General features: G+C 37.7%; 1 long non-coding RNA gene across 15 annotated transcripts in view; it reads left to right on the forward strand.

Annotated features, from left to right (window-relative positions):
- The window catches only part of LOC103346257 (uncharacterized), a 1,098,305-nt gene that overhangs the window by 244,129 nt on the left and 834,572 nt on the right, over positions 1-19,604 (forward strand). For 7 of the 15 annotated variants that reach the window (XR_007923860.2, XR_007923875.2, XR_007923861.2 and 4 more), the window contains one exon: positions 15,509-15,654. The exons of the other annotated variants lie outside the window; for them this stretch is intronic. This is a non-coding gene — a long non-coding RNA (uncharacterized lncRNA). The remainder of the gene's footprint in view (positions 1-15,508; positions 15,655-19,604) is intronic. 15 annotated transcript variants of the gene reach the window in all.

Consider the following 19,604-nt stretch of genomic DNA (forward strand, 5'->3'; position numbering starts at 1 on the left):
TGACATTAGTCTGGCCAATGATTTTTTGGAAATCACCCCCAAAATAGGGCAACGAAACCAAAAATAGATAATAGATAAATGGGATTACATCAAACTTAAAAATACTCTGCACAGTTAAGAAAATGATCACCAGATTGAAAAGACAACCTACAAAGAATGAGAGCAAATTACACATTAGAAAACATTACTATCCAACTGAATTCAATAGCAAAAACTAACAAAAAAGAAAACCTTATTAAGAAATGAGCAAAAGAGATGAATAGACATTTCTCAAAAGGAGATACAAAAAGGTTTCCCATATAAAGGTGCTCATGAAAATATGTTTAACATCACTTATCATCATTGAAATGCAAATTAAAATCACAATGTGCCATTACCTTACATTCTTAGAATGGTTAATGTAAAAAAGACAAAAGATAACAACAATTGGTAGGGCAGTGGAGAGAAGGGAACATTTGTACACTGTTGGTAGGGATATAAAATATTATGGGAATAGCATGGAGGTCTCTCACAAAATAGAACTACCATATAGCCAGGAATAGTACTTCTTGGTATTTACCCAGAAGAAATAAAATATCTTGAAGAGATACTTTGCACTTTCACATTTATGGCAGCATTATTCAGAATACTCAAGATATGGAAACAATCTAAGATGTCTGTTCATCAGAGGGTACAATGTTCTAGTTATACTGGCAGAATAAATTCTGGAGACTGAAGGAGCTGCATGATGACTACCTATACTTAGTAATACTGTAGTTAGACTGAAATTTCCCAAAATAACAAAGCTCATAGGGTTCCAACACACAAAAATATGTTATCTATGTGATATGGTGGATATGTTAATTAACTTATTAGTGGTAATAATACCACAAAATATACAGATAAAATCATGTTATATACTTTGAATAGATATGTGTATATATAGATATTATTTGTTGAATCAATGCATGAGAAAATCTTACCAGCCTGTGGCATATTCTCAACTGCCTTCTTTAAAGAAAACCTTGCAACCTGAGTCAACATGAAACATGGAAGAGAGACTAAGCTATTTTTTCTTTCTTTTTTAAAAAAGATTCATGTATTTATTTGAAAAGCAAGCAGATTTACATAGAGTCAGAGTCAGAGGGAGAGAAAGAGAGAGAGAGAGAGAGAGAGATCTTACATCTGCTGATTCACTCCCCAGATGGCCACAAAGGCTGGAGCTGCACCAATCTGGAGCCAGGAGCCAGGAGTTTATTCCAGGTCTCCCACGTGGGTACAGGGGCCCAAGGACTTGTGTCATCTTCCACTCTTTCCCAGGCCATAGCAGAGAGCTGGATTGGAAGTGGAGTGGCTGGGTCTTGAACTGTCACCCAGATGGGATGCCAGCACTGCAGACGGTGGTTTTACCCACTGGCCAGTGTGCCAGCCCCACTGAACTGTTTTCAGTACCATTTCAGTATTAAGTGTGTCAATGGGAAAAGGGCCTGGACTTTCTATCAGGAGACAAATTCATGCCTGAATTTTGCCTTTTTTCCACCATGTGCGTTTTCTTTGAGTCTCCATTTTTCTTATCTATGAATGAACAAAATTCTTATTGGGCTGTTTGGAGTATTATGTAAAATAAAGAATACATAAATAATTATTTTAATGAATTGGAAATAATGTTAATATGTATAAATTTGGAGATGGGATAAATTTCTATTAAAAACAAATGTGATTGGCTGGCGCGGTGGCTCACTAGGCTAATCCTCTACCTGTGGTGCTGGTATCCTAGGGTTCTAGTCCCTGTTGGGGCACCAGGTACTAGTCCCAGTTGCTCCTCTGCCAGTCTAGCTCTCTGTTGTGGCCCAGGAGGGCAGTGGAAGATGGCCCAAGTGCTTGGGCCCTGCACCCGCGTGGGAGACCGGGAGGAAGCACCTGGCTCCTGGCTTCAGATCGGCACAACGCCAGCCCTAGTGGCCATTAGGGGAGTGAAACAACGGAAGAAAGACCTTTCTCTCTGTCTCTCTCTCACTGTCTATAATTCTCTCTCTGTCTCTCTCTCTCACTGTCTAACTCTGCCTGGCAAAAAAATTTTTAAAAAGATTTAAAAAAATGTGATTAACCTAAAGCTTTATTCCATATATAAATTAAAAAAATTTGCATTTGATTTTGATTTCTTTTATTAACTCTCAAAATAAATGTTTGTATATTTTTCATGTCAATGGAGAATAATGAATTGGCTTTTTCAAGTGTTGTTTAAAATCTTCCAAACTTCCCTTAATCACAATACTTTGGTCTGAGACTCTTTGCACTTGCTGATCACTCTGTCTGGAACATTTTTCCACAAATACTGAATTACCCTTATCTTTCATCTTAAACTCTGACTTCTCAGACCAAACTATTCACTCTTCTGTCCCTTTATACTAACTACCCTGCTAAGAGAGGAGCTCTTAAATGTTCTTACTGCATGCACATACACAAATTGGTAACTGTGGGAAGTGCTGAATGTAGTTTTTAGCTTGGTTTTGTTAATGTACAGCACATAATGTATATGTACATCAGAATCATGTATACTTTCATAATGTATATATGATACATATACATGTATATATGTATATAATACATACATATATTAATGTAGAATTTTCATTTGTTAATTATATTTCAGGAATGCTGGCGGAAAAAAACTCAGAACCACATAGTTGTTTAGACATCAGAATTCCTCGATCAATTCCATTAATATTTTAAAATATTTGCCAAATATCACATGCTAGTTGATAGGCATCAGAAATGTAGAAGTAAGTTATGGTCTTTATTCTTGAGGTGTTTCTAAGTACTCAAGAGATGACTAGTTTAATGGTACTTTTAGACAAAAGGAATATAATCCCAGAAAAAGACTTCTTAGTATTATGAATATTTTGAGTAGAACTACTTTCTGGAAAAGGATGAGAGGGGATTTGACAAAGAAAATATGTGAGTGAGACCCCAGTGGAAAGAAGGGGCCATCAAAGAAGGATGTGCTTTTCTCTGATGGGAGGAGAGAACTTCCACTTTGATTATGGCCCTGTCTAAATACTGACGGAGTTTGTAGACTCAAACGGCTTCCACAGCCTTGGCAGCTCATGACAAGAGCCTCAGGTGATCACTGATGTCATAGGTAAGTGTGTCAATTGTTAAATCAACAACAGGAGTTGCTGTGCACTTGCTTCAATTGTAGGACCTCTGTCCTTAATGAGTTGTAGTATGAGAATTAATGGTAAAACTTGTCTTCAAACAGTACAATATACTTTGTGTGTCTGTGTGGGTGCAAGCTGTTGAAATCTTTACTTAGTATAGAGTTGATCTTCTGTATATAAAGATAATTAAACATGAATCTTAATGAAGAATGGGATGGGAGAGGGAGTAGGAGGTGGGACGGTTTGGGGGTAAAGGGTGGGTATGGGGAGAAGAACCACTATATTCCAAAAGCTGTACCTATGAAATTTATATTTATTAAATAAAAGCTTTCTAAAAAAAGAAAATATGACACAACACACACACACATACACACATAGAAATATTACTAGAACTTTCAAAAAATCCAGAAATAGTAGGGGGTCAACTTGGTTGGTGGGAGCCTGGAACGCTCTTGTTTCTTTTACTTGAGGCCGTGCTCATGAATTCCATTTGTGTCTGGGTACTCTTTTGTTTTTCAGACCTAGTTTGTTGTATAATTTCTCTGCTGTCCTCTAACATGTGATGGTTACCCTGGCATATTATTATTTTAGTTACATTGTATTTCACTATAGCTCTAAATTCTAGGAAATATCCCTTCCATTTCAATCACATTAAGTTGTCTTCGTGAGAATTGAATGTTTGTGACTTTAGAATTTTTCAAAAATCTATTTGATATCTTAGTTTTAATATGTACTCACATTTTGTACATATATAAAAGCTTAGCTATTTAGGGGATGAATGTAACCCACAGAAGCATTTTTCAGGTTTCCTTTTTTTTTCTGCTGAAACATTTCACTTCAAATAGAGTTTTAATTGTACTGTCTCTAAGTGAATGTAAACCAAGTTAGTATTGAACCAGCAGATGGAAAAATCCTTATCATTGAACAATGAAGCAACTTGCATTCCTTTTTCCCCTTTTTGCCATCTGGTGTCTATGCTCACATTTGAAACATTAACCATTCAGGAAAGAGTTGTTTTTTTATATTCAGTAGTCAAAAGCTTTCTCTGAAGATGGGTGCTTATCTTTTCAGAAAAAAAGATAAAATGCTATAAATACAAATGGAGCCCTGAACTAATATTTGACAGCCACATAAAGGCTTAAGAAAATGCAGAGTACAAAGTGAGTCTAAGGAGATGCCATTTTCAATTTATTTTTATACTCTAATTCTGCATTGCTTGTAAAGGTTAATCTCAATCCAGCAGAACCAAGCTTGTCCACTGTTTACTTGTTACAGGCCCTGCTACGTTATTCTTGATGCAGCAAAGTGAACATAGCCCTTGTTCACAATCTCCTAGTTATTTTTTTTTCTGAATTGTAGCAGATAGGAATTTTTTCATGTGACCCTTAAATTATCACTGGTCAAATAGTATCTGTCATGGTAAAATGCTTCTTAGGATGCATCTAGAAAAGCATTTATAATATTCAGTTTGAAAATAACAGCGCAATACATACATCTAACCTTCAGTTATTCAAATAACCTTGCAGATCACCTTTTCCAAAATGTTTATCTACTTGGTGTGGGATGATAGCCAAAGGAACTTGAATCAATTAAATATTAACTTAAATATTAACCTAAGAAAAATATCTATTTCAACATTAAAAACTTCATCTCCTAAGCATCGAACATTACAGTATCTGTAGCAAAGGCTTTTAGGTTTTCCGGTGTTTTCATTATGTATAAAACTGCTTACCTCCATTTTCCATGAGATTTCTAATATAAATAAAGCATAAATAATTAATGTGGAAGTTGTCATATTTGAAGCTGAATCCTTGGCCTAAGTCTTGATCTTTTAGCATATGGAATATTTACTTTCACTTTTCAGATTGGTTTGCCTTTGAGTAGACTTTGAAGACTATTTCTTTTTGTGATAATGTTTCCCAGTTGGGGTTAAATAGCAATTCCTCTGTTTGTGATTGAACTCACCAATTCCAGAATTTTCCCTATGTGGATAATTAAGAAGATAATAATCTTTAGATTTGGAAAAAATCTTCATTGAGCAATCAATCTCTGATAGACAATCTTAAGAAGATTGCAAAACCACTCAGTAGGTAAAAGTTAAGTACTGTTTTGAATGACTTGAACTTTTATCCATTGGCTTAATCTAACTCTAGTCTACTTACTTGGCTTTTAAGACATACTCTTTATCTTTCTCTTCTAATTGGTATTTCAGGCATTGAAGAGCTTTTGGGTGCAGGGGTACTGATGAGATCAGCTTAATCATGTAATAGGCAGAGGAGTCCTCTTAGAAAATTTGAGGTTCATTCGTTACCTGTCTTGCAGGGTTCTACACTTTCCTCACTATAGCTCTGATTCTGGTGGGTCTGAAAATTTTCCCTTCAGAAATAGTGTCTGTTACTTAGTACTGTTGTACTGCCATGCTGTTACCTAAAGTAGTTCTTGTTTAGTTTTTTGCTTGTGCTACCAACAAAGTTTCCTCTATTCATGACTCTATTTCATGGCTTCTGACTACCTGGCCCCATTACATATGGATTGTTCCTCATTAATGTGGGTCTTCAACTTCCACTCTCGCTGACGGCCAGCTCCCTCTACATTTTGCATTCATCCCAGCCATGTAGAGTGTGTGGTCAGACTGACTTGTTCTCATGGGAGTTGATCTCACATCAGGCCCACCTCACAGGCCACTGGTTTTCATTAGCCTTTGAGTCAAAAATAGTCACCTGGCATTAGAAAAGCAACAAATCCCTGAAACTGTGCTAAGAATGTTATTTATTGGTATTTTAATGCCAAAATCACAGATTACTGCTCCACTTTCTCAGCTTTGGAAGCAGGAATTATTCTTAACCCTGGTTTACAGATACAGGAACAATGAAACAGACAAGTTAAATACTGACAGATTTGGTACTCAGATATCCCCATATACCTTCAAAACATGTGTCTTTGATCACTATTATATGGCAGATGCCAGGTCGTAGGTCATTTTATTCAAAATCCAGAGACCTATAGAAATGAATGCCTTGAAAAGGGCTTGAGGGTATGGTAGAAGCTCCGAGGCTTTTGGGAGGACTGATTTCTCCATCAGGCATCTGCAGAAATTATAATTTCCTGATGGTGCAATGAAGGCTAGCATATCCCAGAATTCATAATTTCTTGGAGGGAGATATGAATCAAACTTTTTTAAAATTCAAAGCATTCATATGTCAATGGACATGATAGTATGTTTAGAATAGTAGGTCCTGGAGCTTACACCCAGGCCCTGGAACTTCCTAACTTTTAAATTTATGGCAAATCACTTGATTTCTTACTATATTCATCTTTAAAGCTGGTTGATCCTAATTTTAAAAAGACGGTTATGCAGACTTAATTAAAAATAAGATATTTTGAGTTATTTTGATAAAAGGCTTAGCATTTGATCAGAACTGACTACATTAATGGCTTTCTTTTCTATTTCTCCAAAAAGAGACCATATCTATCTGCTTTTTTTATAAAAAAGAAAATCTCCTGATGAAGTAAGTGCAAAAATAATGTGTTCACCTGAATTAATTATCTCAAAATGAACTCACATTGAAACCATCTCTGTACTCAAGAAATACCTCTATCAGAACCCTAAACTTTTCTCCTCCACAAAACTTGCTGCTCTTTTGAATTCTAAACCATAGATTTGTTTTGCCATTTTCCAAGCTTTATGTAAGTGAAGTTATACATAATGAATTCTTTTGTGTCTATCTGATTTTTCCAGCTTTTTTTTTTTTAAAAAAAGCTTTATTTATTTATTTTCATTTTATCTGAAAGTCAGAGAGATAGAGAGAGGTCTTCTGTCTGCTGGTTTACTACCTAAATGGCTGCAGCAGCCAGGACTGGGATAGGCTGAAGCCTGGAGCCCAGACTTTCATTGGGTCTCCCCTGTGGTCACTGGGACTCAAGCATTTGAGCCATCATTTGCTGTCCCCATGTCACGCATTTTCAGGAAGCTAGAAGTGGTGGATGAGAAGCTGGGGTTCTGCCTCAGACACTCTGGGATGGGATGTGGATATCCTGATCAGTACTTTAACTGCTGTGTCAAAGGCCCACCCCTGCTAAATTATGTTTTTCAGATTCATTGCTGTTATTACACGTGGGTGTAGTCTGCTAATTTTGATGACTATACTGTGTTTCATTATATGACTACCACACTGCGTTTAATTTATAATTAAATATCATTTGAATTATCTCCAGTTCTCAACAGTTATAAATAATGCTGCTGTGAATATTCTTAAGTGTGTGTTTGGTTAATAGGTATACATGTGTAGTATATATCTAAGTGAGGAGTTGCTAGATTACTAGACATGATATCTTTAAACTGAGTAAATAATGTAAAGCAGATGTTAAAAATGATTTTCCATTTCCACCAATGGTATGTGACTGTTTATTGAACCTGACTAACCCTTGAAATTTTTGTCATTTGAGTTTTGATAGGTTTATAGGGGCCTTTCCTTTTCTTTTTACTAATAAAGCTAAGTCTTCTTTTAAATATTTGCTGTGCATTCTTTTATTATTACTGTTATTTGACAGGTAGAATTATAGACAGAGAGAGAGACAGAGAAAAGGGTCTTCCTTCCGTTGGCTCACTCCCCAAATGGCTGCTAGGGCCGGCTCTGTGCCGATCTGAAGCCCGGAGCCAGGTGCTTCTTCCTGGTCTCCCATGTGGGTGCAGGGCCCAAGCACTTGGGCCATCCTCCACTGCCCTCCCGGGCCACAGCAGAGAGCTGGACTGGAAGAGGTGCAACTAGGACTGGAACCCGGTGCTCATATGGGATGCCGGCACCACAGGCGGAGGATTAACCAAGCAAGCCACGACACTGGCCCCTTGCTTTTTTTTTTTATTTTTTTTTATTTGACAGATAGAGTTAGACAGTGAGAGAGAGAGACAGAGAGAAAGGTCTTCCTTCTGTTTGTTCATCCCCGAAATGGCCGCTACGGCCAGAGCTATGCCCAGCCGAAGCAGCCAGCAGCCAGGTATTTCCTCCTGGTCTCTGATACAGGTGCAGGAGCCCAAACACTGGGCCATCTTCCACAGCCTTCCTGGGCCACAGCAGAGAGCTGGACTGGAAGAGGAGCAACCAGGACTAGAACCCGGCGCCCATATGGGATGCTGTTACCGCAGGCAGAGGATTAACCAAGTGAGCCACGGCACTGGCCCAGCTGTGCATTCTAATATCTCTCTTGTAAGCATCTTTCATAACCTTTTGCCTATCTTTCCCTTGAGTCCTGTTTTTTTTTTTTAAATGATAGTTTGGAATACTGTTTTAATTTTGTATATGAGCCCTTAATTGATTATGGGTGTTGCAAATACTTTCTCCAGCATGCAGTTTATCTTTTTACTCTCTTAATTGTATCTTAATAAAAACTTATTTTTTTAAAAAAAATTTAGTCTTTATTTAAAAGGCAGATTGATAGAGATAAGAGGGAGCATGAGGTGGCAGAGAGAGAGAGACAGAGACAGAGACAAAGACAGAGAGAGTTGGATGGGGAGGAGAGAGAGGGAGAGGGAGAGGGGGGGAGAGAGAGAGAGAGAGAGAGAGAATGAAAATCTTTCACCTGCTCCTTCGTTCCTCATGTGGCCACAACAGCTGGGGCTGGACCAGACTGATGCCGTGGCTAGAAATTCCGTTTGGGTTTCTTAGATGGATGGCAGGAATCTAAGTACCTAGGCCATCATCTGTTGCTTTCTAGGCACATTAGCAGGAAGTTGGATCAGAAGCAGATGTGAGAATCGATCCCATGTCCTCCAATATGGGATGCCTCCATCTCAAGTGGCAGCTTAACTTGCTGCATCATGATGTCTACCCCCAAATTTCTTAATTTTAATATTAAATTTATTAATTTTCCCTCACTAGTGCTTTTAGACCTTTGAAAATTATTTCTTCACCTCAAAATCATCTGGAAGCTATTAACTTGTATTGCCTTCCAGAAGCTTGAATATTTTTATTTTCAGGTTTAGAACTAAAATTCTCATGGAATGGATTTTCAAGTCTTGTGTGAGAGATAAGAGTCTAAATTTCTCTATGCTATTTTTCATTCCATATTCTTAGTGGTTTATAGAAAACAAATGAGACTTTGGTCTGAGGGAGATATGACTCTGTTCACACACTTGTGTTCTGTAAGACTGCCTTTCCACATAGTACCACATTTCCCTAAAGTAGCCCTGCTGCTCTCCAATTTCTTTTAAGCATATTTGAAACCTAGAATCAGTTTCTTAACCTTTTAATATTCTTTCTTCCTCAAGAGATTTGCACAAGGACATCCTATGACATCCTTGAAGAGAGTAGAGCAGTTAATGCAGACAGAGTGATTCATTCTGCCGAATCGATGCAGGCCATTTCTTTTTCTTTTCAGAGTTCTTCCCACCATTGTCTGCTATGTCATGAGTTAGAGAGTTCTAGCTCAGAATCATTCTCTGTACCTGAACCTAATCAGCCCTGGCATCTCTTCCATTTGACAGTGAGCAATATGAGAGAAGGAAGGAAGCTTCCCTGTGTTTATAACAGGACATGACAAACGTTGTGCAAGCACAGGATGATTCTCAGCTGTGTGGAAGGGCATGGATAATTCAGTATTTGTTGGCATCTTTTATTTTGTGAAGAACTTATACACCACTAGCTAAAACACAATCACAACAAAAGTTATATTTTCTGGCCGGCGCCGCGGCTCAATAGGCTAATCTTCCACCTTGCGGCGCCGGCACACTGGGTTCTAGTCCCGGTCGGGGCACCGGATTCTGTCCCGGTTGCCCCTCTTCCAGGCCAGCTCTCTGCTGTGGCCAGGGAGTGCAGTGGAGGATGGCCCAGGTGCTTGGGCCCTGCACCCCATGGGAGACCAGGAAAAGCACCTGGCTCCTGCCTTTGGACCAGCGCAGTGCGCCGGCCGCAGTGCACCGGCCGTATTGGCCATTGGAGAGTGAACCAACGGCAAAGGAAGACCTTTCTCTCTGTCTCTCTCTCTCTCTCTCCCTGTCCACTCTGCCTGTAAAAAAAAAAAAGTTATATTTTCTGCAGATGTCCATCATGGAATAGGTATCTTCAAGATTTCTTTTGTGACTACTTTACTTTTCAGACCAAACACTGTTGCAAACTCAAACCCTTGGTTCAGCAATGAAAATCTTGCCTTAGAGAATATATGGATGGTGGTTTGTACACCTGTGTCTCATGGACTGTGTTCATACCTTTTGCCATATTATTTGCCCCTGTTATGGTGATTTCAACGCTAACATTTTTATGTTCCTTTGTTATGTGCATCCTTCTGATTGTTTACAAAAGTTAGGGGCTGATGATAGGCATAGCACTCGAGATGCTACTTGGGATGCACGCATCTGATATCAGAGTGCCTCCACTGCTGATTTCAGCTCAAGTACTTGGGCCTCTGCCACCATATGGGAAACCCAGATTGAGATCCTGGCTCTTAGCCTAGCCCTGATGTCTGTAGGCATTTGGGAAGTGAACCAGCAGATAGGAGCTCTTTGTTGTCTCTTTGCCTCCCCAAATAGTAAATAATAATAATAATAATAATAATAATTTTATTTTTAAAGATTTATCTATTTGAAAGAGCTACAGAAAGAGAGAGAGTGAAAGAAAGAGAGGAAAGAGGCAGAGAGACAGGCCTTCCATTCACTGGTTCATTCTCCAGATGACTGCAACAGCAGGGGCTGGGTCAGGCCAAAGCCAAGGGCCAGGAGTTTCCTCCAGTTCCCCAATGTAGGCAGCAGGGGCCCAATTACTTGGGTCATTCTCCATTGCTTTCTCCAGGCAATTAGCAGGGGCCTGGATTGGAAATGGAGCAGCCAGAATACAAACCAGTGCCCTAATGGGATGGTGGTGTAGCAGGCAGTGGGTTTACCTGCTTCACCACAGTGTTGGTCCTTAATTTTAAAAATTATAATTTTTGTAAAATTATAAATTTGTTTTCCTTTTTTGTAATTTCCTGTGTTGAGTAAAACAAACAAACATAATGACAGCTGTCCAAGGGGGCAAGTTCTATGTGAGTGTGTCAAAGGCTGAAGCCCTCTATAATTTACATCCCTTTCAAATTCTTTGGGGAACATTGATTTCATGCCTCTGTGTAGTTCATTTTTTTCTGTTTTCAGTTATTTTGACATTTCACTTCAGAAGAGCTTTAAATTTACAAAGCAAAAATTGTGAGATAGTAATACAGAGTTCCCATATAGCCCTCATCCAATTTCTCCTATCTCATATTAGTATCTTTCTTTTTTATCATGAACCACATCCAGCTTTACCTCTCACCATATACAAAAATCAAATGAAGATGGATCAAAGACTTAAATGTAATATCTGAAACTATGAAATTGCTGGAAGAATATATAGGGAAACACTTCAAGATATTGGTATTTGTAATGACTTCTTGGATAAGACCCTAAAAGTACAGGGAACAAAAGCAAAACTGAACAAACGGGATTACACCAAACTCAGAAGCTTCTACATAGCAAAGTAAATAATCAGTAGAGTGAAGAGATATCCTACATAATGCGAGAAAATACTTACAAACCACTTATCCAACAAAGGATTAATATTCAGAATATATCAGGAATTAAAGCAACCAAAGAAATAATCCATATAAGACGTGGTCAAAGTTTTTATTTTTTGAATGGCTTACTAATAAAGATACACTTATAAGGAAGAGAGGGAAAGATCAATTAGCGCCAGTTTTAAAATAAACTTTTGGCTTCTACAGTTATGTGTGTGTGTGTGTGTGTGTGCGCGCGCGCGCATATACATAACTGTTAAGTACTCACCCTAAAATTTAGTAAAGAAATTCTGTACTTTTTCTCTATTGTATGGCCTTTTTAAATGTCAGTAACTTTGTTAATTCTAAGCCAATTATTTTCGTATTTTTTGAGGGCATGAACTCATGTTGATTATATATCTCTATTTTGGAATATAATAACAAAACACATGCACACATACACACATTGGTTCATTATGTTCCTTTCCAAGGACAATGTCATTGTTCTCACTACTCAGTTTTTTTAAATGATAAGCATATATATAAACATTTTTAAAGAGATTTATTTATTTGAAAGGCATCCTAACAGAAAGAAAGAGCGCAATGGCTAGTGCTTGTCCAGGCCAAAGACAGGAGCCCATCCCTGACCCCGTATGGGTAGCAGGGTCCCAAGTACTTGGGGTATCTTCTGTTGTCTTCCTGGGACCATTAAACAGGAAATTGGATCATAAATGGAGCAGCAGGGACTAAACCAGCATGCTGATATGGGATACTAGTGTTGCAATTGGCAACCCAATCCCTTGTACCCCAATGTTATCTCCTCATCTTATTGCTTAAATTTAATGTTGGTGGTAAATGATGAATCAATAAGCCATGGATTATAACATTAGAAGATTCTTGTCTAGTGATGTATGCTGTTTGAAAGTTAATCTATTGTCTGAAGAGTTGTTTTTGAATATTCACTAAAGTACTAGTTATGACCTAAAATTTTAGCCAGTCTACTATGAAAAATTTCCCAGTTATGACTTTGGTGGCCATGGTTTAGGTGTAAATTTATAAAAAAATAGAGATATTTTGGCTGTCAAGATACTTAAAAGTCAATGTGCTGCACTTCTCACTATGCATAGATTCAAAATCTTGAGTATTATTTTGACATAGTGTGCTCTGTTTTCTTTTTTGTTATTTGACTAAACATAAGCATAAGGGAACAGCAGAATGTCCCTGATCATCATTGCTAAGAATCATGAATTACCATTAAAGATCAAGATGTCAGTTCTTTACAGATTAACTCATGGGCTTGGTATAATTCTTTTCAAAATCACTGTATGATTGTCTGAACTTGAAATTATACTAATATTCACCTGGAGAAGGGAAAAATAGAAGAGTTAAGAAATTATTGACAAAGAAAGGAATGAATAGAAGGCTTGCATAAAAACTGTATTGTAAACTGGACATCTAATTTATGTATTGGTATGTGATATTTTAATAAACATCTATACAGATATATTCAAATCTATTTTCTACTTATTTATCTAGTACTATTTATTTAATACTTTATCTACATATTTATCTAATGTTAATCCTAGTATTCAAAAATCTACCTACCTACCTACCTACCTACCTACTTATCTTATACCTAGCTATCTGTCAACTATGTGTATGTGGAATATTTAAGAAGGTATACCTGGGGCCAGTGCTGTGGCATAGCATGTAAAGCTGCTGCTTCCAATGCCAGCATCCCATATTGGTGCCAGTTTGAGTCCCAGCTGCTCCACTTCCACAGCTCTCTGCTATGGCCTAGGAAAGCAGTGGAAGATGGCCCAAGTCCTTGGGCCTCTGTACCCATGTGGGAGACCTGGAAGAAGATCCTGGCTCCTGGCTTTGGAATGGTGCAGCTCTGGCCATTGTGGCCATCTGGGGGAGTGAACCAGTGAATGGAAGACCTCTCTCTCTCTCTCTCTCTCTCTCTGGCTCTGCCTCTCTGTAACTCTGCCTTTCAAGTAAATAAACAAACAAATAAATAAATCAATGAAGATATCCAGGAGCTATACAAAAATATCTGCAGAATTGTATTTGTGATATAAAACTGTATTTATATAAATACTTGGACCAAAGAAGTCTTATGGACAATATGAATTTTCTTTTATATTCTTTAGATTACATTGTCTAGGACATAAAGTAAATATCCAATGAATGTTCCTTAAATGAATGAATATATAAAAATCTGCTTTGTAATCAGTTATTTGGTGACTTATTTCAGCCTAATATTAAGTCTAAATGAGTACTGTTACAAACAAAGTAATTATCAGAATAATTGGACAAAATATGATTTAGATATCTGGTAGGAATTTATATGAAGAAGTATGTAGATACATAGACACAAATGCACACACATACCTACATATATGTATATGTTTACATAGTGTTTACACAAACAACACACACACACTTATATGACATTATAAAGAATTGGCTCCTGTGACTATGGAGGCTGGCAATCTGCTCTCTGAGAATTGGAGACCTGGGAAAGCTGGTGATGTACATCTGAGAAGCATAGTTCCTACAGATGATATAAATTCTGACTCAGGCAGAAAGAATCAACTCCCCCCTTTTCCATGTTTTTATTCTGTTCAGTCCCTAAATAGAATGGGCAATGCCCACCAACCCTGGATAGACAACTTGCTTTACTGATTCAAATGGTAATCTCAACAAGGAGAATCTTCACGGACATCCCCCTTGCTCTAATCCTCAAAAATGCTTAATCTGGGCACAGCATGTCTCAGTCAGTTTGACAAATAAGTTAACGAATATAGGGAAATATGGATAGGAAAAACTTTCTTTAAAAAAAATAGACAAATGGGATTACATGAAGCTAACAAGCTTCTGCACAGCAAAGGAAATACTCAACAGAGTCAACTAACAGAATAAGAAAAAAATATTTGCAAATTGTACATCTGATAAACGATTAACATCCAGAACATATAAGGATCTCAAGAAACTGAACAACAAAGCAAATGATCCAGTTAAGAAATGGGCTAAGGATATGAATAGGCATTTTTCAAAAGATGAACTACAAATGGCCAGGGCTGGCAGAGAGGCATAGCTGGTAAAGCCACTACTTGTGGCATTGGCAAACTATGTTTGCATATGGGCACTAATTTAATTTGGAAACAAAGGATACAGTTTTTTGTGGTCCATAGTTTATGTGTTTTGTGTTCCTTTTTTTTTTTTAAGATTTACTTATTTTATTTGAAAGTCAGAGTTACACAGAGAGGATAGGCAGAGAGAGAGAGGTTTTCCATCCACTGGTTCACTCCCCAGTTGGCCACAATGGCCGGAGCTGCGCCGATCCGAAGCCAGGAGCCAAGAGCTTCCCCCAGGTCTCCCATGTGGGTGCAGGGGCCCAAGGACTTGGGCCATCTTGTACTGCTTTCCCAGGCCATAGCAGAGAGCTGGATTGGAAGAGGAGCAGCCGAGACCAGAACCGGTGCCCATATGGGATGCTGGCGCTTCAGGCCAGGGTGTTAACCTGCTGCACTACAGTGCTGGCCCCTTGTGTTCCTTCTTAAAGAATACATTTTTATTGCAAAATTAGGGTCAAGGCACTAGAAGGAGTTTCAAGACTAATGAGTTTAGATTTAGATTTAGAGAAGTGATTTTGATAATCTGGACTATTGTGGGGGTGAAGGGAAATGAGTGAATGAGGAAATTTAAAAAACTTGGTGATTGTGCAAATGAGAACAGGAAGCTATTACAAATAATACTTTTCTAACATGAGCACATGGTTTGGTAGATGGAGGATCTGTTTATTGAGATAGGAGGAGGAGCAGATTTTGTGGACATCATCATAACTGAAGTTTAACTCTTGCCAGGGTGACGTGCTTGTGAAATACGTTGGGTGTGAAGCTTGAGATTGTTTCAATTATCTCACTCTGGTGTGACTATAACTTTGGAAACTTGCATATTGAACAACCTGAGGATGAACATAATGTCCCATTGAGTGAAGTTCCAGAAACAGGTATAGATTTATACTCGCATAATAAATACTTAAATAACCATTGTCTTGCAGGCTTATTGTCTAGATATGAAAACCAATGATGGACTATGCAGGACTCTTACTGTTTTACTAACTCTTGATATGATGCCTTTCAAGACAATATTTTTCTGGTCCCTTGCATTATTATATTATCATATATTATATTATATTATTATATATTATATTATTATATTTGGCCATGTACTGCTTAGCTAGCAAGCTTTCAGTTCTTTGGGGAGGATGAATTTTTTGGTTATGCATATAGGGTTTCTGTAATGTAGGTCAGTATCTGAGCTTCCTTTGATTGTTAATCCATAGTCTTGAACTGATTATGCAACCCACTGAGGACCTGCTAAATATAATACTTTAAAGTTCAACAGCAAATTTCCTTCTCCATTGTCTCTTACTTTGAACATGGCTGAAGAAACTTTTCTTACTTTTTTTATGAAAATAAAGAAATGCATGACTTCAAAAAATATACAAATCAGCCTAGTAGGCAAGTTTTAGACACCTTTCAAATGTCAATATGTTAGGTAATAATAGAGATTGTTTTGCAACCTAAAATGTAGCATTTTCTGCTATGAATACTGTAATTACTATTTACTTGTAGGGAAATCTGTGGGTGTCATGGAATTCTGTTTCAGAATTATGGAAACTCTGTTTGCATAATTAAAGGGCTAGTTAGTAAATTCTCTCCTATTTTCTAACCTATTAAAGCAGATCATATATGTGCCTATATTTCTTTGCTAACTATGGTAAAAAGAGACAACCAACCTTAAATCTTCTGTTGCTGAATAATACTCCTAATAACTGTGTATAATATATAGTTCATAATTAGTGAATATGCCAAGGTTTTTCAACAAGTACATTAGATATGGCAGAGATACAAATTTCTGCTTCATTAAATGATTTTATAGACTGTATTTTGCTGCTTTTGTATATGTGGTTTTTCCCCCTCTTTGATAGCAGGATTACTTTGCAGCTTCTTAATGAGAATACCTTTTTTATTGGAACCTTTGCTGAAGTTTTATTGAAGCTGTCGGTGACCTATTTCTAATGATTTTAGAGCTCTAAAATTTTCTCTCCCTTATTTAAGTAGCTTTAACTTATGTTTGATTAGTGGCTTTGCAAGTAGATTCACAATCTAATTTTAGGAAGAAAATCTTTTCTTACAGGAGAAACAAATTCAAAAATAACCTTGCACATCACAGGATGCCTATGAATTATGGAAATGGCTCGCATTCCTCCAGCATTTATTAGGTGAAGAGGGGGTGAAAACCAGAGATGACTCCTCTTTGTTGCATTTTTCTGCCATTTCTTCAGGACACTTTCTCTTTAATATTTTCTTTACTAAACACAGAGCATTCAGATAAATAAGTTTACTGATGGCCTAAGAAGTGATTCCAGTATAATGGTTGGTACCCTGATTTCAAAGTCCTATAGAAGCAGGGATGAAATGGTGGTGTCGGCTGTTTGTGGAATGTGTGGGAGGTTTTTGAGCATCCAGGTGCCCCAGATTTAAACATGCTTATAATTATTGTTTGAAATTTGGAGCAGTTGTGACTTAAACTTGATTAAATAACTGTGATGATTGAGTTTGGTACACAATGGTGAATGAGGAATTCTCCTGCTATACAAGATAGAAGTATATTTCACTTCTCCAAAATGTTAGAAGCTTAGTCCATATTATTGTTTTCATGTTAGAGAAAATTTTTATTTTAACTTAAAAAGAAATAAATGGCGCAGCAGGTAAAGTAGCCGTCTGCAGTGTTGGCATCCCATATGGGTGCTGGTTCGAGTCCTGGCTGCTCCACTTCCGATCCAGCTCACTGCTGTGGCTGGGAAAAGCAGTGGAGGATGCCCCAAATCTTTGCACCCCTGCACCCATGTTGAAGACCTGGAAGAGACTCCTGGCTCCTGGCTTTGGATAGACACAGCTCCGGCCATTGAGGCTATCTCGGGGGGTGAACCAGTGGATGGAAGACATTCTGTCTCTGTTTCTCTCTCTCTCTCTTTCTCTCTCTCTCTGTCTGTCTCTGCCACTGCCACTGCCACTGCCACTGCCACTGCCACTACCGCTCTGTAGCTCTGCCTTTCAAATAAATGAATAAATCTTTGAACAAAAAGAAAAAAAAATGGAAACAAACAGGAACATGTAAAATAAAATCAAATACCCATTATATGTTATTTTTCTATCACAATGCTCTATTCATGCCTCTCTCTCTCCATGTTTATTGTCAATTCTTTGAGAACTTTTCCCAGGTATTTGTGTATTTACATATTTAAATATGTACATATATGCATCTATGTAATTAGTTTTATTGTTAAATAATTTGTCTAACTCAATATGCCCCATATAGCTTCTTTCATATTAGTGCATTTCGTTCTGCCCTATTCATTGTAAGACTTAACTATCATTCTAATTTATTACCATAGTTTATTTATGCCATAATTTATTTAGCTATTAATATATGTAGACTGTTTATAATTCATATGGTATGTTATCTCCTACCCCCCACAAATACGTAAGTTGAAATACTAATTCCCAAGGTGATGGTGTTAGGAGATAGGGTCTTTGGGAAATGATTATGTTATGACAGTTGAGCCCACATGAGCTGTGGGATTGATTTCCATATAAAAGATGCCCAAGAGAGCAAATCTGTTCTCTTCACTATGTGAAGTAATTCTGCAACAAAGTTCAAGATCTATAATGAGCTCTCCGTCTATCCCCTTAGCATTCTTTCTACCCTCACGATTTCCTACCCTCCTCCATATACCTTTCTAGCTATTTCCTTCCCACTCTGCTTCTCAGCTTCTTTAATTTTTTGAAAAATGGAAGGGGGAAAGAGAGAAGGAAATTAAACATTTAACTGTTGCAAACAAAACCGACAGACAGACTATTACACATTTCTGAATGTGTGTTGAAACCTTGACTTAAATTCCGTCATGATCAGCCACCAGGCTGCAGAACTTGTTTTATTTTTAAATTCTCTAGGCTGTTAAGTTCAAATAATCCTTAAGCAACAATTAGTTCTCCTTATGGACTTCCTTCCTGTCCCAAAGCTTTCCTTAGTTCATGTTACCCCACTCCTCTTATCTATGGATTTATTTGTAACTTTTACAAATAAAAATATTTTTAGCTTTAAGACTGCAAACATATTTCCAACTGCTACCTAACTCTGCTGCTGGAAGTACAAAAATTGTCCTAGGATGGGTCTTTTCTTTCTGGCTAGCATCTGTAATGGCTCAAGGAACCCTTGATTTTCAGCTATATCTTTACTCCAAAATATTAGTTTAATAGCTTGGCAAGAGTTTTTCCATTTGATTGAAGAGCTCCTATTCATCACTTATGTCACAGTTAGAGTGATTCTTTAGAAAATAATTTTCCTTAAGTTCACTCAGCATGATGTGTTCCAGATTCCTCCATTTTGTTGCAAATGACTGGATTTCGTTGTTTCTTACTGCGGTATAGTATTCTAAAGAGTACATATCCCATAATTTCTTTATCCAGTCTACCGTTGATGGGCATTAGCTATTGTGAATTGAGCTGCAATAAACATTAGGGTGCAGACCGCTTTTTTGTTTGCCAATTTAAATTCCTTTGGGTAAATTCCAAGGAGTGGGATGGCTGGGTCGAATGGTAGGGTTATCTTCAGGTTTCTGAGGAATCTCCAGACTGACTTCCATAGTGGCTTGACCAGTTTGCATTCCCACCAACAGTGGGTTAGTGTCCCTTTTTCCCCATATCCTCGCCAGCATCTGTTGTTGGTAGATTTCTGCACATGAGCCATTCTAACCGGGGTGAGGTGAAACCTCATTGTGGTTTTTGATTTGCATTTCCCTGATTGCTAATGACCTTGAACATTTTTTCATGTGCCTGTTGGCCAGGACAAATACCATATGTTCTCCCTGATCGGTGACAACTGACTGAA

This window comes from Oryctolagus cuniculus, chromosome 1 (assembly GCF_964237555.1).
Source record: "Oryctolagus cuniculus chromosome 1, mOryCun1.1, whole genome shotgun sequence".
Classification (NCBI taxonomy): Eukaryota; Metazoa; Chordata; class Mammalia; order Lagomorpha; family Leporidae; genus Oryctolagus; species Oryctolagus cuniculus.